The sequence below is a fragment of the Budorcas taxicolor genome, chromosome 11, assembly GCF_023091745.1.
Source record: "Budorcas taxicolor isolate Tak-1 chromosome 11, Takin1.1, whole genome shotgun sequence".
In the NCBI taxonomy this organism is placed as follows: domain Eukaryota; kingdom Metazoa; phylum Chordata; class Mammalia; order Artiodactyla; family Bovidae; genus Budorcas; species Budorcas taxicolor.
Window position 1 is genome coordinate 160090280 of NC_068920.1, and position 13042 is coordinate 160103321.

General features: G+C 52.7%; 1 non-coding gene across 1 annotated transcript; it reads right to left on the reverse strand.

Annotated features, from left to right (window-relative positions):
• Window positions 1–1081: 1081 nt before the first annotated feature.
• LOC128057050 (U6 spliceosomal RNA) lies at window positions 1082–1184 on the reverse strand. The gene has a single exon (XR_008200242.1). It is a non-coding gene; the product is annotated as a U6 spliceosomal RNA (small nuclear RNA).
• Window positions 1185–13042: the final 11858 nt, after the last annotated feature.

Consider the following 13042-nt stretch of genomic DNA (forward strand, 5'->3'; position numbering starts at 1 on the left):
TTCTTGCACATCTTTCCATTGGTTCCTGGATTTTTTATATTTAGCTATTATCCAAAAAGATATTTTTTCCATTTCACTTTGTTGGCTGGTGATAGAAATATAATTTAGGCTTACACATTGACTTTGATTCCAGTGACTTTACTTGAATTCTTTATGAATTCTAATAACGTATAGATTTATGTAGCATTTCTATGTACAGAATCATGTCATTTATAAATAACAAAGATGTCTTTTTTTTGCATTCCAATCTTTATGCCATTTGTTTCATTTTATTGCTTCCTATTACTGGCCAAGACTGCCAGTACACTGTCAGCTGAAAGGAGGGAGAGAGGTCTCATTTGCAGTCTTAGGAAACACTTTCAATAACTCACCATTCATTATGTGTGTTGTACAATTGTCACGCATACTTTTCATCAGGTGAAGAAGTTCCCTTCTGATTCCACATTGCCAGAAGTTTTATCAGGAATGGGTGTGGAATTTTTCACATGCTTTTTCTGCATTTTTTTCACATGTTTTTTCATAGACATCATCACATGAATTATCTCCTTTTTAATTTTAATGAAATGAATCACATTGATGAGTATTCAATTTTTAAATTAATTTTTTGCTGTTTTGCAATGTTGTCCTAGTTTTTGCTGTACAGCAAAGTAAATCAGCTATCGGTTCAGTTCAGTCACTCAGTTGTGTCCCACTCTTTGTGACCCCATGGACTGCAGCACTCCAGGCTTCCCTGTCCATCACCAACTCCTGGTGCTTGCCCAAATTCATGTCCATCGAGTCAGTGCTGCTGACCATCTCATCCTCTGTCATCTCTTTCACCTCCTGCCTTCAACCTTTCCCAGCATCAGAGTCTCTTTCAATGAGTCAGTTGAAAGAAAAGTGAAAGTGTTAGTTGCTCAGTCATGTCCAACTTATTGCAACCCATAGACTGTAGCCTGCCAGGCTCCTCTGTCCATGGGATTTCCCAGGCAAGAGTACTGGCGTGGGTTGCATTTCTTACTCCAGAGGATCTTCCCGACCCAGGGATGGAAACTGGGTCTCCTGCATTGCAGGCAGATTCTTTACCACCAGGGAAGTCTATAAATATATAGAATGTTTCATGACTTTGTCATCCTTGGGCAAGGACTGTGTTGATCTTCTCTATATCATTTCAATCGTAGCGTATGCACTGCCTAAGTGAGCACAATTTTTCAAATGTTAAACTAGCCTTGTATTTCTAGGATAAACTTCACTTGGTGGTAATGTATTACCTATCCTTGCATATCATTGGATTGATTTGCTAATATTTTTGTTTAGGATTATTGTGTGCATATTCATGAGAACAACCTATAATCTATACCATAACTTAACCCATTGAAGACCTGAAACGTGCCCACCCACGCTTCCAGCTTAACTCATTCCCATTTGGGTTATACGCCCACCGTTCCTGATGAGGAAAGTTCTCACTCTGCACTTGGTCTTGGAATTCAGACTGCCACTATCTACTCCAGCAAAATCGTAACCAAAAGTTCATCACTCAGATTATTACTGAGTTCCACGCTCGGTTAGAAGCCAGGCAAGAGGGAAATGGCAACCCACTCCAGTATTCTTGCCTGGAGGATCCCACTGACAGAGGAGCCTGGTAGGCTAAGGTCCATGGGGTCACAAAGGAGTTGGACACGACTGTGCAACCAAGCACACAAGACTCTAGCAAGCAGGTCATCTCAGCACGGCCAGCAGTCACTGTGCAGTTAATATCCACAACTAACACCGCTGGAGAACCACCTATATACTCAAGGCACTGAGCTTGACCCTAGTGGTCAAGTTCTCCTGTTTCCCCCCCTACAGCTCTTCTCGCCCTACAGAGCTCCTCCCCCTATAGAGCTGGCCATGCTGGAGAGGGGCTCCTTTACCACTGGCAGTGGTTACTTAGCAACTCAACTTTGAAACAAAAAGTTCTTCCCACACGTTGTTTTTGAATCTTCTTCATCAGTTTTATTAAAGAGTTATCTAAGATAACAAGGTAAGCAGTTCAAATACCATTGTCATGAACAACTGCGTATTTGTCTGAGTCAAGGTCACACCCACACTGTGCAACCAATGCAGAAATAATGTGGATGCTGTGGCTTCCGTGAAATTCATCCCCAAACTCCTAGTTTAGATTCTATCATTAGCCATGGACTGTTGTTTTTGCTGTTTAATCGCTCAGTCATCTATGACTCTTTGCAACCCCGTGGACAGCAGCAGCCCAGGCTTCCCTTGTCCTTCACTATCTCCCAAAGTTTGCTCATAACTCATGTCCGTTGAGTCAGCGAGGCCATCCAACCATCTTATCCTCTGCCGTCCCCTTCATCTCCTGCCCTCAGTCTTTCCCAGCTTCAGGGTCTTTTCCAATAGGTTGGCTGTTTGTATCAGGTCTGGCAAGTAAATATGTAAATATGAATTTAGCCATCTCTCACTGTTTAAATGCCACTGTATGTGTTCTCTTTGGTTTTCTGCAGTTTGACGGTGTCATGCCCAGATGTGGTGCTTTTTGTGCATTTGTTTTTGTTGTTTTGTTTCTTTTTTTTTTTTTTAATGTTCTCTGAGCTTCCTAGATCTATGGTTGACTGCCTGTCAATTTTTTTAAGTTAAAGTAGAGTTGATTTACAATGTTGTGATAGTTTCAGGCATATAGCAAAGTGATTCATATTATATATATATACATATACACACACACACACACACACACATATGTATATATATGTGTTCTTTTTCAGATTCTTCTTCCTTACAAGCTGCTGTGTTGTTTGTGTGTGATCAGCTGTGTTCATCTCTTTGCAACCCCATGGACCGTAGCCTGCCAGGCTCCTCTGTCCATGGGATTCTCCAGGCAAGAATACTGGAGCGGGTTGCCATTTCCTCCTCCAGGGGATCTTTCTGATTCAGGGATCAAACCTGGGTCTCCTGCCTCTCCTTCATTGGCAGGTGGATTCTTTGCCGCTGTATCACTTGGGAAGCCCTATAGGTTATTATAAGGTATATTAAGCATAGTTTCCTGTGCTATGTGATACGACCTTGTTATTCACCTAATTTATACTGAGTAGTGTGTAGATATTAATCCCAAGTTCCTGAGTTAGGAGGGATAAACTAGGTGCCTGTCACTAGCTTTTGAAAATTCTCAGCCATCACTATTTCCGATATTCTGCCCTCTCGCTCTTTCTGCTCCTCATGGGGTCCCAGCTGCACAGATGTTACAGCTTTGGAGGCAGCCTCACAGTTCTTGGCTGCGCCTCCTGTTGTTTCTTCTATTCCCTTTTCTCTTTGCACTTCACTTCGGGAAGTTTCTCTTGACATCTGTTCAGATTCACTGAGTCTTTCCTCAGCCATGTCCAGTCCACTGATGAGCCCACCAGAGGCATCCTTTATTTCTGCCATTGTTTTCCATCTCTAGTATTTCCTTTTGATTCTTCTTTAGAGGTTCTGTCTCTCTACCTAAATTACCCATCTGTTCCTGCATGGTGCCCACTTTTTCTATTAGAACCCTTTACCTAGTAATCAGTTATTTTAAATCCCTTGTTAGAGGGACTTCCCTGGTGGTTCAGTGGTTAAGAATTCACCCTCCAATCCCTGGTCGAGGAGCTGAGATCTCACATGCCACAGGGCGGGAAAGCTCGCATGCTACAGCGAAGAGCCCACAGGACACAGCCAAGACCCAGACAAGATGAAGACCTAGTGCAGCCGAAAGTCAGTCAATCAGTCAATCAATCAATTCCCTGTTTGATAGTCTCAGGCTGGTATCCTATCTGAGTCTCGTTCTGATCATTGCCCTCTCTCTCTTCAAATTGTATTTTTTTTCCCTTACCTTTTGGCATGCTTTGCAATGTTTTGCTGAAAGCTGCACACGTTGTATAAGATGACAGGAATGGATGGGTTTTTAGAATGAGGGTGCACGTTAATCTGCCTAAGAGTAACGCTGTATGTAGAGCTCTCCATAGACGTAGGTGCTAGAAGCTTCAAATTCTTGAGTGTCTTTTTCTGATTCCTCCCCTTAACTCCGGGTTCCCTATATGCTCCCCCTCAGACAGAATCTAAGACATGCAGCTCTTTCAGTGGCAATGCACCAGTTAGCATCAGTTCAATTCAGTTCAGTCACTCAGTTGTGGCCGACCCTTTGTGACCCCATGGACTGCAGCATGCCAGGCCTCCCAATCCATCACCAGCTCCTGGAGTTTACTCAAACTCATGTCCATCCAGTCAGTGATGGCTTCCAACCATCTCATCCTCTGTCATCCCCTTCTCCTCCTGCCCCCAATCCCTCCCAGCATCAGGGTCTTTTCAAATTTGTCAGTTCTTCGCATCAGGTGGCCAAAGTATCGGAGCTTCAGCTTCAGCATCAATCCTTCCAATGAATATTCATGACTGATTTCCTTTAGGATGGACTGGTTGGACCTCCTTGCAGTCCAAGGACTCTCAAGAGTCTTCTCCAACACCACAGTTCAAAAGCATCAGTTCTTCGGTGCTCAGTTTTCTTTATAGTCCAACTCTCACATCCATACATGACTACTGGAAAAACCATAGCTTTGACTAAACGAGCCTTTGTTGGCAAAGTAATGTCTCTGCTTTTTAACATGCTGTCTAGGTTGGTCATAACTTTCCTTCCAAGGAGCAAGTGTTTTTTAATTTCATGGCTGCAGTCACCATCTGCAATTAGCATACTAGGGCCCTGCTGGGGCCCTGGAGAGGGGTGGGGGGGTGGGGAGTACCCTAGCATCTCCCAGTTAAATATCAGCCTTTTCTTGATTTTTGTACTTCGGTTGCACTGGGTCTTCATTGTGGCCTGCAGGCTCTTCACTGCAGTGCGCAGTCTTCTCAAGTAGCAGCTTGAGCTTTTCTTGTGGTGCCTGGGCTCTAGAGCACACGGGCTCAGCAGTTGCTACTAACCCTGGCATTGGAAGACAGACTCTGAACCCCTGGACCACCAGGGAAGTCCCCTAAATGTCAGTCTTTCAGTGCACCTGTGTCTCAGGGTTGTTTCTTCCAGGGGTAGAGCTTCACACTTTGCCTCCCCACCTTCTCTGGCTGCAGCAATTCCAAGCAAATTCCTATCCCGTTTGTTTCTCTCTGAGGTGATTTGGGAAGTCTGGAGGGAGAATTCCCATTCCCCACATGGAATTGGGCTTCCCTGGTAGTTCAGATGGTAAAGAATCTGCCTGCAATGCAGAAGACCTGGGTTCCATCTCTGGGTCTGGAAGATCCCCGAGAGAAAGAAATGGCAACCCACTCCAGCATTCTTGCCTGGAAAATCCCATGGACAGAGGAGCCTGGTGGGCTACAGTCCATGGGGTCACAAAGAGTCGGACACGACTGAGCGACTAACACACACACACGCACACACACGGGATAAGCCTCTGGCTGAACTTCACCAGGATTTTTCTCCTGTCCTCCCACCAAGGACTCTAGAGGGTCTTCACAGATCTTCTCCTGGAGAACCTGGTGGGATTCCTGGAGATAAAACCCATGAAAGTATGAGCCTTCCCCTGCCTCCCAAGACAGGAAACCCCGGGAGTTTCTCAGCCAGTCCATATGCAGCCTTCCAGCAATTCATCAAAATTACCACTCGATGTTCCTACCAGCCTGTGGCCCCAGGGATTGCTTCAGCTGAGCAGATCTCAGCTGTGATCCTCCAGAGTCCCATCTCTCCAGATGGCAGGGTGACAGCTCGCCTCGCAACCTCAGTTCTCTGATGGACCCGAGAAGAACTGCTGATTTTCCATTCGGGAAGGTGATGCAAACTCAGGGAGACAGTGAAGGACAGGGAGGCCTGGTGTGCTGCAGTTCATGGGATCACAGGGGGCTGGACACGACTTGGCGAATGAAGACCAAAAAAAGGTGAAGGTGATGATTTCCAAGTTTTCCACATGGCAGAGCAATACCTGAAAGCCCTGTAATTGTGTTCTAATCAGATTCCTTCCCAAGATCTCACCCAAAGAAAGTATTTCACTGCTCACCCAGAATTCAAAGCCCCCCATCTAGGGGTGTGAGAGTGTAGCTTCTGGGACTTCCCTGGTGGTCCAGTGGCTAAGACTCCATGTTCCCAATGCAGGGGGCCCAGGTTCGATCCCTGATGGGAGAACTAGATCCCACATGCCAGAACTAAGGGTCCACATGCTGCAGCTAAAGATCCCGCATGCCCCAGTGAAGACTGAATATCCCATGTGCCGCAAGTAAGACCAGGCACAGCCAAATACACACATACATAAACATTTAAAAAAGAAGAGAAAGTACACCTTCTCACTTCATGGTGAGAAAAAATGGGCATGGTGGGCTGGTGGCTCCAAGTACTCCCTTCACAGGAGCTGTAGAGAGGAAGAGGACATTTTGACCAGCGGGAGAACAAGGAGGTGAAGCTTTTCTTCTTGAAACTGCATGGAGAAGGAGTCTCCATCTCTGGCTAACATCTCACGGCGTGGCGTGGGCACGTGGATGTGCCTGGCTTGCTCCGGAAGCATCAACATGCTGAAGGTGGAAACCAGCTGAGTCCTCTTCAGCCTCTCAGTGCCTGGACAGGGCTGATGCAGCGCGAGTGATCCTTAGATGCTGGCTGAACTAAATGACCTTGAACCAAAGTCTCTGGAACCAGAAGCCACTAGGGCCAGGCTGACCCTGCAGGATATGACAACCCTCACTTGATCTCCAGGTCCAGCCTGGCACCCAGCAGGCATACATTAAACATTTGCATAATTAAAATAAATACATGAGGGACTGTCCTGGCTGTCCAGTGGTTAAGACTGTGCCTTCCAGTGCAGGGGGCAGGGGTTCAATCCCTGGTCGGGGAAGTAAAATCCCACATGCCTCTGGGCCAAAAAACCAAAACAGAAAACAGAAGCAATACTGTAACAAATTCAATGAAGACTTTAAAAATGGTCCATAACCAAAAGAAAAAATCTTAAAAATAAATTAAATAAATACATGATGGTCTGAGAGACTGGGGTGACCAGAAACCTCCAGGAAAAAAATCCAATTTGTGACTTACTGGATATCTGAAAGTGAAAGCCGCTCAGTCATGTCCAACTCTTTGCGACCCCATGGACTATACAGTCTCCAGAATTCTCCGGGCCAGAATACTAGAGTGAGTTGCCATGCCCTCCTCCGGGGGAGCTTCCCAACCCAGGGACTGAACCAAGGTCTCCTACATTTGGGGCGGATTCTTTACCAGCAGAGCCAGCACGGAAGCCCTGGATACCTGGAGTGGCACATTTCCTTTCACTGTAACTGTACCTTATTTGGAAAAGGAAATGGCACCCCACTCCAGTATTCTTGCCTAGAGAATTCCATGGACAGGGTAGCCTGTCGGACTATGGTCCATGGGATCGCAAAGAGTCGCACATGACTGAGCACACGGCACACACCTTATTTAACTGGTCTGCAAGTGAGTTTGTTTTTCCTGATTGCCCAAAGTCTGCCCTCAGACAAAAAGGAGGATGGGTGGGAGGATATACATGAGTCTAACATTAAGAAAAATCTCCATCCAATTTGAAATGGATAAGCAACAAGGACTTACTGTATAGCCCAGGGAACTCTGCTCCATATTATGTGGCAGCCTGGACGGGAGGGGAGTTTAGGAGGAATGGACACATGCTTGTGTGGGTGATTCCCTTCACTGTTCACCTCAAACTACCACAGCACTGTTTTCTTTGTGTGTGGGTGTTTGTTTTCTTTTTTTCTTTATTCTTTTATTTTATGGGATTTTTTTGTTTTTTCTTTTTTTCTTTATTTATTTTTTATCACAACATTGTCAACTGGCTATACCCCATACAAAATAAAAAGACTTAAAAAAAAATCTCCATTCAGTCCAGTTGAACACCCATTTTCTGATACATCTAGAGTCCTGAGCATGGGGGCACATGGAGGGCTTTCTTCTCTGGCTTATACATGGACTTATACACGGATATGATGATACCACCCTGAGGGCTTTCTTCGCTGGCTGCAGAGAGCAAGGGAGGCATAGAAGGGAAGGGTCCAGGCTTGGAGAGCATCCATTACTCTTGCACAGCCTTCATTTCTCTGCTATAGGATGGGGGGACTGTGGAAACCTACCTTGCAGAGTTGCTACATGAGCTCTTCACTGTCTCCTCTGCACCTGCCTGACCCAAGGCTGCAGAGGCGTAAATGAAGCTCTCAGACAGCGGCGGCCCTCACCACTTTATACTCCGTGCTGCGGACAGTTTTGGAGCTAAGACAGCAATGATGATCGGATGCAACGGGAGCGGCATCTCTCTGTGGATGAGACATAGGACTGGAGGCAGGAAGGCCCAGGGAGTCTGAGGCCCCAGCTAGGATGAGTGGGAGCAGGCCTGGCCGGCAGTCGTGGGTCCCTCTGGCTCAGCCTCTCGGGTCTGATGACACACATCCCACTGCCTCGTGTCTACCCATGTGGGAGCATCCAAGGCTGGGCCTTGGCGTCTCCTCCCTAACATCCTAACTGGGGCCCAGGGTTCTGAGGATCTGGGCTGCCCTAGCCTGTTGGCTATGCTGGCTCGATAACGCCTGGAGGTCCCTAGATGCCACTTCGCTGGGACACAGAGGCTTCCTCATGCCACCCAGAGAAGGTGAACAAGTTCAGAGGCCTCATGGTCCTTTGAATTAGTCCACACCAAGAAAGCTGAGTGCCGAAGAATTGATGCTTTTGAACTGTGGTGTTGGAGAAGACTCTTGAGAGTCCCTTGGACTGCAAGGAGATCCAACCAGTCCATCCTAAAGGAAATCAGTCCTGAATATTCATTGGACTGATGCTAAAGCTGAAACTCCAATATTTTGGCCACCTCATGCGAAGAGTTGACTCATTGGAAAAGATTCTGATGCTGGGAGGGATTGGGGGCAGGAGGAGAAGGGGATGACAGAAGATGAGATGTTTGGATGGCATCACTGACTTGATGCACATGAGTCTGAGTGAACTCCGGGAGTTGGTGATGGACGGGAAGGCCTGGAGTGCTGGAATTCATGGGGTCGCAAAGAGACACGACTGAGCGACTGAACTGAACTGAACACCATCTTGCCTCCATCCACCCCCCGTCATTCTTTCCCTGGCTGAGCATCCGCTGTGTGTTAAGCCCCAGAGCTGGCCCCAGAGACCAAGGAAGATCCAGACAGGTCTCTGCCTTCCAGGAGCTCCCAGTCTGATCACCAGGCTGTGAATATGGCAGAAGGGAAGGTGAGCAGGTGCAAGGGCCCAAAGATGGTGGAGGAAGGGCCTCTGGAGAAAGAAGGGGGGGGTGAATGAGTCAGAGACGGTTCCTTGGAGCTGGTCCTAGGCACACAGGAGGGGCTGAAAGCTGGTGAGGGGCCAGGCCAGAGGGCCTGGAGAAAGATAGGCAAAGAAGGGTACCACCCATCTCCCACCTACCCCGGGCCCCAGCCTCCTCTCTTCATCCTTCCTGCCTGCTTTCTCCAGACCCTCTCCCTGTACCCAGTCTCTGTGTCCCAGGCACCCCCATCCCTGCCTCTCCACCATTTCTCTGACTCTCAGACGTCTTCCCAAGCCCCAGGCTCTTTTGGAATCCCTGCCTCCACTTCCTTCATTTCTCTGCATCCTTGGATCTCCGAAGTCTCAGACTAAATTTTATCTTGGCCTCTCTTTGCCTCCGTCTCCCTCCATCTCTGCCCGACTCTATCTCCTAAAGCCTGTGCCTTCCCGCGCCCCTCCTGGAGTTCCAGCTTGCCCACGTGCCTCACCCCTCAGCCCCGCCGCATTGATCTGCCAGGACTTCGGCGCTGCCAACCGCTGGCCTGGAGGCCCCGGGCGTGGGCGATACGGGGGAAGGTTCTAGGAAGCGCAGAGGAGGGGGCACGCGGGCCTCCGCGCCCAGAGAGACTCGCGTGCCAGTCACCTGCCTGCCGGCCTGGGAGCAGATGACGGCGCTCGCCGTGGGAACCCCCGGGGCGCGCCTTTGTCTCCCCGCGGCCACGGAGGCTAATTAGATTGGAGATGGGGGGGGCGGTCCTTTTTCACGGCGGCGCTGAGGCCGCCACTCCGCCCGACAGCCCCGCGCTAGCCAGCCTGAGTCACGTCTATTGAAACCGTTTCGGCGGACCGCGCCCCAACCCCGTCTCCGCAGTGGTAGCTTCTTTGCGCGCGCGAGCGGGGACGCACCCCGGAGCCCCGAATCGGCCTGCGGGAACCGACGAGACACGGGCCCCAGGCGAGGAAGGAATTTTCTTAGGCCCCGCGGGCTTGGGGACCAGAGAGACTGAGATTTAGCAGAAGAGAGAAATGGGGGGAGGAAGCCCAAAGGGTGTGAGGAAGCCGGAGGGGCGGCCGGAGCGCAGGAGAAAAAGGAGAGAGTGCCAGGGACGGAGCGGGAGAGAAGGCGAGACGTGGATGGGGGCGCGCGACGGCTGCGGAGAGCTGGCGGAGCAGGGACGTGGCGGGAGGAGACGGGAACCCGCGTGCGGGCTAGGAGGGGCGGGAGCGCGGGGCAGGGGAGGGGGCGAGGAGCAACCAGAGGCAGCCCGACCCGCGGACCGCCGGACGCGCGGACCGCGCAGGGGCCCCACTCCGGCCTCGGGGCTGCAGCGCAGGGGGCCAGGGGACCGGGGTAAGCGGCCGGGGCGCCGCGGGTCCGCATTCTTCGTCTTTTCTTTCTCCGGCTCATTCCGGCCGATCGATACCTGCGCGGGCCCTGCCCCCGCCGCTAATATCTTTTTAATGAGTTCGCGGAGCTTAGAGCGAGTGCGAGCTGCCCTCCAGGGTGGATTTTCCCCTGGCAGATGTTTCGGGAGGAGGAGGCGCGCGGGGCCCCCGGGAGGTGGGGACAAATCTCTCCCTCCGAGGGGCGAAGCAGAAGACTCTTCTAAAGTTCAAAAGAAAGACGGGCTTTCACTTGGCCCCCAAAAATGTATTTCCCGGCGGACAATGGGCTCCTTTCTGCGCCTCCTAGGGCCGGCGGGGCGGGAGGGGCGGGAACCCGTGCGCCGCGGCCCCGCCTGACAGACGAGCGCCCCCTCCACCCCGGACCGAGGCCGCCGAGTGAGGGCGCGGAAGCCGGGAGACAGGCTTCCCCTCCGATCACCCCGGGAAGAGAGCAGACCAGACCTGAGCGCACCGGCGTGAACGGACGTGCCTTGCGGGCGGAGGAGCGGGGCCTGGGGAGCCCTAGGCGGCCCCCCTCCCACCCTGTGCCCTGGGCCTCGCAGATGCGGCCACCGCACTCGAAGGGGCTCCTGCGGGTGCCTCGAGGGGAGGTAGGACAGGCCTCCGGCGTCGGGCTGTGGCCCGGGTTCTCTCCGTGATCCTCCCAGCGCGGGTCAACAAGTAGAAATCACCAGCCAGCCTCCGGCCGCCGCGGGGCGCGGATTCCCGCTTCACCTGCCCGGATGTCCACCTGTCCCGCCCGCCCGCCCAGTGCCCCTCAGTCCGTGGCGTCGGCCTGCTCGCCGCCGCCTCCCTCTCTCCACTCCCGTGGGCGCGCAGAGAAGGGGGGACCCCGGGCTATGAGGATGACCTCCGAAGAGCCGCGACCGATTGATTCGTTCCGCCCGGAGCCCGGGCCGCGTGAATAGGGGCCCGGGCTGCAGCGGCGGCGGCGGCGGCGGCGGCGGCGACGACGGGGATAAAGATGTTGTCCCAGCCAGGGGGAGGGGGCTCGGGGCGGGAAGCGGGGCCATTCACTCCTGGCCCGGCCCCTGGGGAAGCCGCGCCGAAGAAAGGGGGCCGGGGCCTATTCAAGCCCTACGAGCCTCCCACAATGGACCGATATACTGGGGGCCTCTCTATTAACGCCCATGAATATTAAAGAGATCTCGGAGCGGCGGCCCGCGGGCGCGAGGGCGGAGGTGGCGGAGGTGGCGGAGGTGGCGGGGGTGGGGGTGGGGGTGGGGGTGGGGGTGGGGGTGGGGGTGGGGGGGCGCCTGCGTGTTTAGGCCAGGTCCGGGCTAGCGGAGGGGGCTTGGAGCGGACACACTCCGCGCCCTGGACCCCCGAAAAAGGACTCGGTTCATCCGCGGAGAAACCTCGGGAAATGCAGGGCTTTCCCTCTCAATCTCAGAGAGGGTAGATGCAAGCGCGGGAGCCTTGCTCCCCAGTTCCAAGGGGCCCTAAGACTGGGGCGCGGTTGGATAGGTCGGCGGCTAGACACGAGGCACAAAATGTAAGCGCGCGGTGGAGATGCTCCCAGGCCGCTCCTCCTCCGCCCCGCCCACAGCACCGCTCTCTGCGTTCGCGGGTGCAGGAGAAGGGAATAGGGCTCCCTAGCTGCAGTCCGAACTCTCCATCACTTCATCTTCTGACCCCAAGCCAAGAAGGTCCAGGACCTAAATGCTGCACCCCAGGACAGAGGGACCGCATAGACTTGGCTCGGTGGGGTGTGGCCCCTGGAATCGGCAAAATTCGCAGGGTATTCATTGGAAAGTGACCTGACCCAGAAAGACACAAGGCGCGAAGAAGCCTCAGTTCACAAAGTCCAACCCAAACCATGCCCACACAGGGACACCGAGGCTCAGAGAGGAGAAGGGCCTTCCCAGGGATGCACAGCAGGCCTCGATCCGCCGCTGTCTCCTGGAGGCGCTCGCTGAGCTTGGCTGCGGCTCCTGGGGGCTCTCCCCGACGGCGTAGTCGCCTCCACCCTGGGCGCATCTTGCTCTCTACCGAGTCTTCCTAGAAACAGAGACCCAGGAGCGGGGGAGACTCCCACGCCCTGAGTCCCTCCGCTCCCCTCGGAGTCGAACTCTCGCCTCAAGCCAGAGCCAGTGTGGCTCTCTGGCGACGTCTGGAAGAAAGTCGAGGTTCCCGGGACCCTGACCTGCGCGCGGGCTGCAGCTTGCTCCTCTGCCGCGCCGCCCTCTGCTGGCGCCACGCCCGACGGTCGCCCCTGGTGCCCAGTGCGGCTTCCCCTGAGGCATCAGACTCGAGGTGACTTCAGGCCTTGGGTCTGAAGAATAGGGGTTCCCGCCTTCCTGACTCTACGCCCCGATGCGCACCCCGGGATGGCAGGAGACCCCTGGGCCGAACCGTGTGTGTCTTGGTGTGTCCGTGGCGGCCAGGTGCGGGGCTGGCTTAGCAAAGACAGGACTCGGCTGCGAAGAG